Source organism: Pteropus alecto, unplaced genomic scaffold, assembly GCF_000325575.1.
Source record: "Pteropus alecto unplaced genomic scaffold, ASM32557v1 scaffold333, whole genome shotgun sequence".
Taxonomy (NCBI): domain Eukaryota; kingdom Metazoa; phylum Chordata; class Mammalia; order Chiroptera; family Pteropodidae; genus Pteropus; species Pteropus alecto.
Genome location: NW_006433879.1, coordinates 1,292,327 through 1,303,895, shown reverse-complemented (window position 1 = coordinate 1,303,895; position 11,569 = coordinate 1,292,327).

Below are 11,569 nucleotides of genomic sequence, written 5' to 3'. Positions count from 1 at the left end.
AAAGAGGAGCCCCCCCTAGAAAGGAGGGCTCCCACAGGACAGGAAGACAATGGGGAGTAGGAGCTCTAGGGAGAAAGTAGCCTGAGAGACAGAACATCATTGGTGTGACTAAGACAAGGGTCATCCTTAATGGAATGGACACGGAAGAATTTGGAAGCAGGTAGACCTATCTTCAGTGCATGGAGTCACTGAAGTTCTTTGGGGGCACCACTCTACACCTCCAGCAGGCTAGAACTGAGAAGGTGTCAGTGAAGGAACTCTGACACCTGCTTTTGTTCTTTAATTCTGGCCCATGATCCTCTCCAACTTCACCTGTTTTAGCTATTTGGCTGTGAGTGGTCTCCTCCTAGTACCCAGTGCACTCACAATGAGTACCTTTGATCTCTTTCCATTTAAAGCTTTAGAAATTATATTCTAAAACTACAGACAAGCATAGAATTTTAAACCTAATCTGTTAAAAAATTAGATTTTCAGACTGCATCTGTTCTGAAATACCCCTATGAGCTCCAGGTGCCCAGGGCAGTGAAGGGAACTGAGCATGCATCCTGGTGGGCTCTGTGCCCAGTGTGTGGCAACTGAGCACCCCCTCCCCAACTCTATGGAGAGTTAGAAGAGGATAGAATGTTGAGGCCATGCACAGTGTCTGCTCCGGGTTACCCTCATGTTCATTCTCTGGATCAGAGGTCAAGTTCATGTCCGTTATTTTCTGGATAGGTTTGAATCAGGATCAAACTTTCTAATGGGGAGTAATGTCCATCAACCCCTACTTGAGAAGGCCAGCTTTTTCTTTCTTTGGAGAAGTAGCAATGCAAGATTATGTCAGGAGTTGGAATGGGAAGTGTTCATGAAAAGTGTTCACAGCAGGTTCATTTTTGTAACAGATCATTGACACATGGTCCATAAACTTCTGAAATCGGTTTAGTTTAGCTAGAACCCAATATTATGCCCCAACATTTTTTAATCAATAGAAGGAACTAAGGAATACTCTTTAGAACAACTTCAGTCAGTATCCAGTTACCACGCACCCTCCCAGGTCTGGCTTAGGTGAGAGCATGGCTTCTCAGGGCCCTGGCATTGAGTAAGAAGTATTCCTTGAGGCAAGGGGTTGCCAAGGACCATGAAGAACAAAGTCTACATTCTGTTTTCCACCTATGAAAATTGTGCTTCCTGGTAATAAACCCTAGAAACTACAGCAAGATAGATCAGCATCACTGTATCTTTAGATGTTACAGCATCACTGTAACAGCCTGCTGAGTGCCTATAGAGACTGCAGTCTCAGTGACCTAAAGCAATGCATTTCCACCAAGAAAACAGGCCTAGGGACAATTACCAAAGGAGATAAAGCATGACTTCCCCAAACCCAGCTGTTAATTCACAGCCCACATCTGAGACTCTAGCCCTCTTCTGCCCAATGCCCATCCCTGTCCTCTGTGATGGACACCTCTGATACTGAGCTTTCTCCCCATGAAAACATTTTTTTTCAAGTATTCACTGAGTACACAGGTAGAGAAAGCCTTGTGGAAACAAGGCGAGCTGAGATAGACATTTAAAAATAAAGAATATGGCATTTTCCTTTCTGGAAACTTGGTATCACTTTTAATAACAAGATTAAATATACAAGAATAATCAGAAGAAATCAGGAAAATAGTTAAGATGTGTATTAGTTTGCTCAGGCTCCCACAACAAACTACCATAGGCTGGGTGACTTAAATAACAGAAATTTATTTTCTCACAATTCCGGAAGCAAGAAGTTCCAGATCAAAGTGTCAGCAGTTTGATTTCTTCTGAGGCCTCTCTCCTTGGCTTGTAGTTGGTGATCTTCTCCCTGTCTCTTCACACAGTCTTCCCTCTGTGTGTGTCTGTGAACTAATTTCTTCTCATAAGGACACCATTGTTGTTGGATTAGGGCCAACCTGAATGACTCCATTTTAATTTAATTACCTCTTAAAAGATCCTATCTACAAATACACTCTGAGGTACTAGGGTTTAGGACTTCAGCATATGAAATGGGGCTACAATTCAGCCCATAACATCCTCGCATGCTGACATCAACCCCTCCCTGCTCCAGGCTCAGCCCACTGCCTCTCCTGCTCTCTCAAAGCCTCTGTTCACACCCTTTGGACTTCTTCCCCAGGTCTTTGCAGTTTTGCCTCTTCTCCCTGTCAGTGGGTGGAAAGGATCACGCTCTGTCATAGGTGGATCACAAAGCACCAGGTTTACCTTCCAGTCTGCCACATTTGCTCTTTTCCTGCTGCCCCTAGAGGAAGTCCTAGGGTATGTCAGATCACCCTGGATAATAAAGGATTTCTCTGATCACTTCTCCTTACAAAGATAGTTTTAGTTAGTCACTAAGTGTCCAGTCACCTGGAATCATCACAGCTATGGACTTCATTGAAGTTGAAGCGTGTCCTCAGCATGGCTCTGCCTCAGACTGAAGCCTACCCACCATAAGTGCCTGTTCTATGTTCCCCTCTCACATAGATGTTCCTTCTATCCCTCTCATTTTTTTGCTCCCTGCCAAGTGTTTTACTCCTCCAGGATTGGGAAGGAAAGGAAAGAACGGTGAGGGCAGCTGTTTTACCTGATAGGTCCTACCATCATCTGATGTTTCTTCCTGAGGTATCATGGGGTGATTTGTGTACTCTCCAGAGAACCTGGACTCTGAGACCCTCTCTTTTGCACTTCCCTACATTGACCCCTACTTTTGGGCACCACTGCTCTTGGGTGTGGCCCTCTTGTGCAAAGTCTTGAAGGTGTCTCCAGGCTGGGTCTATTATGGAAAAGGAGACACACTCATGCACCTTGTCCTGACAAAATCTAGTCCTTGAGGCCATTCTGGAATCAGATAGGCCTGGATCTGGCTGAAGTGCCACATGCTGTAGAAGACTCAGATTCAGGATCTCTGACTAACCTAGTCAAAGCTCCCTAACTTGGCCTGAGGGAAGGGGGAACACAATCAGGGAGGGAAGATGCAATAGCTCACTGAAGTGTGTCCCAAAACTAATGCTCCCTCAGCCTCTTCAATGCACTGTTCCTGCGAGGATAATTTGGCATCTCACATAGGAGGCAGACAAATCCCGGTAGAACATCCTGTTCCATGCCCAGGCCCTTTCTTGCAGACACCACCCTTCCCCTTGAGAGGCACATCTCTCAGCCCTCAGGCCTCAGAATCTCCCTGTTTGGGTCAGTGAACACACTGTGGCACTCAAGTTCAGCCCCTCGTCCCCCCACTCCCAGAGCAGCCTCAGCTTCAAGAACCGAAATCTGTACCAGGGAACTTGGCTCCTTATGGCCCCCAAGAGAAAGTTACACTTGAGAGCAGTGCTGGAAAGTTTGGCTTTGAAGAACCAGGAGCATCAGAGTAAGATGTTCAATTAAGCACCAGGTCCAATATTATCTTGTCAGTCAATCATTCAACAAATAGTTATTAAACCCTTATAATGTGCCAAGCACATTTCCAGATGCTATAAATGTAACAGGACTGGTAAAACTCCCTCCCCTCCTGGAGGTTATATTTAGTGGGAATACAGACAATAAGTAAATAAATAAATCACACAATAGGGTGTGATAGGTGCTATGAAAGGGCACACAGGAGAAAGGGGGATAGGAAATACTGGGGAAGTTGGGATGGGGTCAGAAAAGGTTGTCTCTGAGAACTGACATTTGAACAGCCTCCAGGGAGGTGAGGATCATGTTATCCCTGCAGGAATCTGGAGGGGGAGGCTTTTTGTGAGCTAGAAACTGGAGCCAGGAGTAGGTGGGTATCCTTGGGGAAAAATAAAACATACAGAATGAGAGGAGAAAAGGACAGAGGATGAAACTCTGAGAAACCCTTCAACGTTTAAAAAAAAGGCTTAAGGACACCAAGAGTTTATGGCTAGGGAGGCAGGAAAAGTTTGGGAGAGAAAATGGGCAATTACATTGAAACTACTAAGGATAATAGATCAGGAATGAAAATGAACTCTGCTTGGTTTGGGGATGGTTACCTGACTATGCATTCCTCAACACTCACAGCACTAAAAGAGTGATTTTATTGAATGTAAATTTTTAAAGTAATTTTTTTAAAGCCTATTAAATTTGCCCTGGGAGAGCATTGATGACCCCAGCTCAGATGAATGGTAGAGGAAAAGATGTCATTTCGGTGGTAAGGCAAGTTTTCGGTGTGATGAAAACCCAGATTTCCAGGCTTGCCACCCGGAGTTCCCTGGAAATACCTCATTACACTGAGATGGCCTAACGAGTCCTTGGTTCACCTCATTTAGGACATCTCTGTGCCCACTCTGCTCGAGCGAGTTCCTTTAGCCTGCTTACTGGGCCTCAACACAACACAAATGTTCTATGCACAGGCCTGCATGTTCCTCCCCCTCATCACTTCACATGGCTCCTTGTATGCCTTCCCCCAATCACCCCTAAAATGCATCCCTTCCTTCCATCACTCTCTATTATGTAACATTGCTTTATCTGTGTCACAGTACTATCACTCTCTGAAATTATTTAATGTTTCTGCTACCACATTTATCATTTAGCTCCTTTACTAAGAGGTAAGCACCAAGAGATCAGAAATATGTGAATCTTGTGGCTGCTATATCCCAGATGCCTAGAACAATGCCTAGCACATTGTAAGTGCTCAATAAAAAGAATCTGCTATTATTTTGATTAATATTATAAAGTTGGAACTGCTGAATTTTGGAAGTTGCACCACAGATTTCATTTGGAGCTCCCTGGTGGCCATGGCAAAATAGAGAAATAATATGACATATTATCCATGAAGTAAAAACATAAAAATCTTTCAGGGTAAGACCAAATTGTCTGAAGATTTATTTTGCCCAGATCATCAGTGTAGTCTCACTGAGCAATGTAGGAGAAAATATCTTTAACATTAATAAATCCTATGTAATTATTTCTTCTTTAATCCTTTCAACTAAGCCAAAGTCAAAAGGCTAAAGAACAGGTATGAGGCAGGAATTATCTTTAATTCAGCCTCACATTCACCAGAAAACTCTGCATTGACCTCACTTATGATGTGGATCATCCTCTTTTTCTTTTAGGAGCACACATTTAATTATTGCTTCAGAAGTACTACACTTCATCTAAACCTCAGTAACTCTTTGAAATATGTTATAATAACCATTCTACAGATGAAGAAACCAAGGCTCACAGCCTCCAGTCACTGATAGGTGATAGAGATGAGGTCTGTTTGACTCCCCAGAGTAAGGGTTGGCAAACTATACCTGGGAGCTCAATCTGCCTGTTTTGTAAATAAAGTTTTTTTTGGACATACCATGCTTACTTGTTCATGTGCTTTCTGAGGCTGGTTTCACACTACAACAGCAGATTTGAGTGGTTGCATATGCCTGCAAAACTGAAAATGTCGTGGCTGTTTATATATAAGTTTATCAACCCTTCTCTAGACCCTGTGCTTACCTCTTCACCAGTCAAACACCTGAACAAATATTATCTATTATCTTCCTCTAAAGGAAAGAAAGTTTAGTATTAAAATAGAAGAAAATATAAATTGGGAGTTCTAAGTGCAAAATTGTTTTGCTACTAAAATAACAAACAAACAAAAAAAAGAATGTTTCATAAAGAAATTTTCTCAGGGAAAAGATTTTATTTTTCTTTTTTGCCCATGGTTCCTTCACAACATTTAACTAAAATAGCACACATAAAAGAGATATTAAAAAACACATTCAGTAAGATCCTGGTAGTGTAATACATGCAACAAATCGCTCAGGCAGCTCTGGTTTTGAACTCTAGCTTCAAAGCAAGCAGGAATAAATGAGCCTGTTGATATTCATGAGGATATCACAAATCTGTAACGTGTTACTGAATTAAAATGCTACAGTTAATCAATCAAGTTAGCTCAAGTCCAGTAAACACATACACATTAACTGGTATTTACGATGTCTTCCCAACTAATCTAATTTTCATTTTTTTCTCTATATTTCTGGGAGAGATTATAATAATTAGTCATAATACAGGTATTAAAGTCAAGTGATAAGCACCTTCAAAGGGAGTGACACAGAATTGTACGAGGAATTTTATTGGGAGGATGACCATCATCTTTACGTTCAAGATGTTCTTGACTGCAAAGGAATAACAATGATGATGATGATTATCAAGATGCATGCAGCTGGGTCTTCTGTGTGTGCGCCATAAATTAGTGCCCTAAGGGACAGGAAGTAGAGGAGCCCATTAGGGTGGCCTGTCTCTAGAACAGATGCTCCACATGCAGTCACAGTCAGAAGGATGTGTACAGAAAGTGTGAGGCTATTGATTAGAATCCAGGTTAAAGAACTCAGGGCTCCCTGTAAGGGCTAAATGGGTGCTGCCATTGGTTAGGAAGTGGCTTGGAATGGGAGGCTATTCCCATAGCATACAATATGGTTGATGAAATGGGATCTGCTCCAATGTCTGCATGCTTGATGGTGAAGATCACAGGCTTTAATGTGAGACACCCCTGGGGGCATCGAATCCAGCCTATAGGCTTTTAGGCAAGTTCTCTATGCTCTGAGCCTCAATGTTTCCTATTGTAAAATAGAGTTAGTAGTTTCCTCCTCTGAGAGTTATTGTGAGAATTCAGTACTGCATGTAAAGTGTCTGGCCCAAGGAAGTGATTAATTACCTGTCATTTTTATTATTACACCAAAGCTACTTCATTATGCTAATGGTCTTTCTGTAATTAATAGTACGTTATATTAAAATATAAGCTATTTATTCATGTAATAAATATTTTTAGGCAACTATTATGTGCCAAATTCAGAACTAGTTCGAGGTTATAGAAAAATTTATAAAACTTAAGTCCTATCTTCAAAGAGCTGACAACACAGAAGAGAAAATAAATGTATATAATTACCTAAAATAATGAGTACAGCAACAATTAATAACATGGGCCTTCAAAACATGCCAGTTCCTGTGGTATATGAGCTTCAGACTATTCTGCAGTATGCAGCATATGTACTTATATTTTGAAACCTCGCAGTAATCATCTAGTTAAGTGCTATTATCACCATTTAATAGATGAGGACACTGAGATTCTCATAAGGTCATCCAGCAAGCACAGGCAGCAATGAAACATGGAATAAGGTTTGTCACAAGCCTGAAGTAGAGCAGAGGCGATCTGGAATATCTTCTGCTACCAGTTTAGAAATAAAATTATAGACTGGAGTTTGTGATTTTTCTGGGGCCTCTGCAGCTTTATCAAAGGGTTCCTCCAACCCCAACCCCCAGGAACATAGACACCAGTTCCTTCACCATCCCCCAGAATGCACACAGGAAGAGATTCAGTCTGACCACAGAACAGGGCTATGAACACACAGCAAGGTTAATCTGGAGCATATGCCTCAGTTTCTGTGGACCAGCTTAGTTGGTGGTCTCCAAGGAGGCTAATCCCAGCCTGGGGAACCTGGGAAGTCCACCTGGGCCCAGGACATGCCTTGGTCTCAGCTGGACCACCTCAGCCTAAAGGACTTTTCTCAACTAAAAGATTGAACTCCTTTATTTTGAGAAGGTGCAGCTTTGGAGGCCACTTTGAGAAGTCTCATTTATTAAAGACATTTTGCATCATTATCTAGGGGAAGGGGTAGGTATTGTTTCTGAAATAGGACTAAACTATGTTCACTTGCACTCCAGAGAATCATGGTGCCATAGGCTCCTTAGCAATGGCCCAGGGCATTTCCCCAACACAGGTTTTCTTGCCTCTGCTCAGACACGCAGTTCTCACTTTGCAATGTAGGTCCCCCCTTTCTGAACACCTTGAGTATTTTAAGTCTAAATTTTCCTCCATGTGACTTCTGCCCTCTAGGTCTGTCTGAGCAATTGCTTCCAGCCCTCTATGAGCATCTTCAGAGATGGAGACATCTATTTGCAAAGTCTTTCCTTTTCCAAGATGAATAACCCAAACTCCTTTATAACTTTCTCCCTTGAAAAGACACCTTCTGTTTCTGGCTTGTTCATGGGTCTTTGGAGACCTCAGAGCTGAGCCAGATCAAGGTCTGCCAGTGATGCCTGGGCTGTCTTTCTTGACCACAGCACAGTCCTGGCTCTCCAGGACTCACCATGCACTCAACTAGAACCTCAGAGTGTTTTCTTAGGTGCTCATCTGCCCTGCTATGGTTATCCTATATTACACTTATAAAATGAGTTTCTGAAATCTAATTTTAGAATCTTCCATTTACTCCTAGGAACCTTACTTTATTGATCTTGACTCAATTTAACATTTTTTCAAATTTATTTCAAATCATAATTCTGTTTTTCAGTTCACATATGCCTTCATATTTATTAGCACGTTAGATAAATGTCTTTCTTGGCATCATTCAACCCATTGATTAAATGTTAATGAGGATAAGTTTAATGACAGAGCTCTGTGGCCATCCACTAGAGACGACCCCAGCTTGACAAAGCCAATATTTAATATTCTTAGGTGTAATCATCACCTAACCTGTAGTAACTAAACTAATAGTCCAGTAGACCAGGGATGGTTCCAAAGAGCCTCTGAGAGTCAGATCTTACAGCACCTGCTTTCATTCCACCTGCTTTCCCATCCCCAGCATTGGAGCCCCTGGGTTCTCATCCTTAGGTCTTAGGACCCACTGCCCTAGACCAGTCCCCATTTTGCTGGATCCAACTCCAATTCTCAGCCTGGCCTATAGGCCCAGAGCTCAGGAGCCCTGAACAACCCCTGCCAGGCATAACTTTGTAAAACAGGCAGTTTCATTTTGCTGTTTTCGTTTTTTTTTTTTTTTTAATTTTGCTATAAGGGGTACACAATCTCTCTCCAGATCCTCCCAGCAGACTTTTGGGAAAATCATTGTGTGCATGTGTATCTGTGCATGTGCGCATGGCAAAGTCTGTGAAGCTAGAAGGCCTGAGTTCCCCTAAGTAGGGCTACTCCCATCCTTGTTTTCATAGCTAATTTAGTTAAGTGTTTAAACAATGTAAATCTGGCAGCTCTCCTCCATTAAAGCTGCAAGATTGAGGACAGCCACAGTCAGGATACCAGCTCTCCAATAAGCCTGAACCAGCTTTCCTGAAATAGCAAGGCTCTGCTTCCGTTCATGCTTCCCTTGGAATAACCCCAGGGAAAGGATACTTCAATTTCCTACACCCAAACTGCTTTATTTATTACCATCTAATGAGTCCTTATTTGGAGAAGAAATAGGCAGAATGAAATCATGCAGTTGTAAATAACTGATGTAAGTGTTCAAATTCAAAGGAGCTCTCGGTGAGATTGTGTATATATGTAAATAAGGGTGCACTTCTCAAATGGGGAGTGAGTGAAATCAACTTCATGCTCTGACAGGCAGAGTGACTGGGGACAGAACAAGCGGGGGTCCAGCAACCTCCAGGACCCCAACAGCTAAGGAGAACCTTAGCACCAAAAACCTTCTTCTTATATTTGACTCACCTGGATGAGGATAGCCAGGGAGTTCAGCTGCTTAAAAACACACTGCTGAGTCAGTGGTTAGAATGGAGCCTGTGCAGCCTGCTGGACAAATTATTTCTATGCTTTCTCTTAATTAGCTACTCATTAGGAGTAATTTTCTCACTTTGCACCTGGTGACTGTGTCTTCAAGAACATGTCACTCCTAACACAGAGTTTCTTCATTTTACACGACCCTGACAGCTATGCAGAGCCTCAGTGATTTTTCCTCCTAAGTGAACATTGGTTGTATCTTGTGTAATAAATGTGTTCCAGAGAATTCACGTGGAAATCAAATCTGATTTGCAGCACACTAACAGTGTTCAGTATTTAAGGTCCCTTGAGTTAGTTTGTGCAGTGAAGAATCACTTTATAAATCACATTATAATCACTCTATAAAGGATCACATGTGCTCCTGCAATGTTTCTCAAAATGAGACATGCCTTCCCTAGGTTATGCAGCTTATATTTCCAGAGCAATTTAGGTTTCACAATAAATATCATTCTTTCTACATCACAGTCATTCTAGAATGAGTCATTCTCTTTCCATGGCAGCAGCCCTCTCAGGTGTATAAGTTGGAAATCTGAAGCTGGAGTGAGGGTCAATAAAGGGTTGCTGTCTTCATGTTAGAAATGGAAACTACTTATTCTAGAGACACTTTCTAGATTTTGATTACATCTTTGGCTGACCAGTCAACAGTTGCCACCTGGACAAAGAAGCAAATTTGGGAGCCAAGAAATGGTACATTCACAACTGACCAAAGTCTAGTTGTTTTTTTTTTCTTTTCTTTTGAATGTGTGGTATTGGCCTCTCTCAACCTCCCTGTCTATGGCACACTGCAGGGGTACATGCCCATAGCAGGTCGATATTTTATAACACCGAGATCCATCATTGTGAAGATCCTTCGACAGCACAAGGTGGTCCAGGATACCACCAAACACCTGGATCCACTGGTAGAACTTTACTTGCTAGTTGGGGCATCTAATAAGAAACTCTTTGTGATTAATTTGTAGAAATGTCACAAGTTTGCTTGAAAAAGTTGTGCATTCTCCATTTTGGGATACATATATGTTGTTGTTTGACCTTCTATAAACTTACTCATTTTTGTCCACTTGATCTGTCCCAAAAGAAAGTATGTTAACATTGCCTACTACGATAACATTTCTCTTTTTTCATGTTGTATTGCTAAAATTTTTTACTACATTTGATATTTTTATAATAATCGTAGAAAGCACAAACCTGTCATATCTTTATTGTGAATTTCTTTTTTATTTTCTTTTAATGGAGTAAATTAATGTTATTTATCATATTGACTGTTTTGGCCTTGGGTTCCACCTCATTCCCAATTCACACTCTTAGTTCTATTCTCTTTTCATCTGGATTCATCCACTCTATCTTTGTCCATGGCCTTATTTTTATTATTTTTGGATTGAATGGGTACACTAATACAATATTTAGATTTTATTTTTAACCCAGTACAAGAATCTGTGATTCAAAGTGCAAGTTTATCCCAATCATTGTATTAACTTGACTTATATGCTTAATTTTATTTCTATTATTTCGTTTTATGGTACCTTTTAATATCTTTTCATATCGACTACAGTTTTTTTTTAACTTGCCTTCCCTCGTGATTTTGGAAATTATATCTACTGTTTTTATTCTACTAGTCATGGAATTTGATAAATATATATTATAATTGATTTTCACAAATTTTCATTATCAAAAATAAAGCGATGTCAGTTAATTATTCCCTGTATAATATTTTACTTCTTGTCTTCTGGTCCCCTAATTCTCAGTTTTTAGTGATGGCAATGGGTAATCTGAACTAGATCATTATTACAAAATTAACATTTTTAATCATACATTCTCTTTTGAAAATTATTTTTGGCATTTTCATCATGTTTTAATGTTATATTGAGAATTACATTAATTTTGTTTCAGAGCTGTTTATTTGTTCATTTCTTGCGGTGGGGGGTTCCTCACCAGTTTTTCATCATGATTTTTCCATTCTTGAATTTGGTGTTTTAATTCCTCACTCAATTGACTTTAAAATAATTCAAGTAGGTTTTCTTTATTTTTTTCAGGACACTCACATGGGGTGTGTACTTTGGGGCTTGTATATATGAGAGAATGCTGCACTGCTGCACT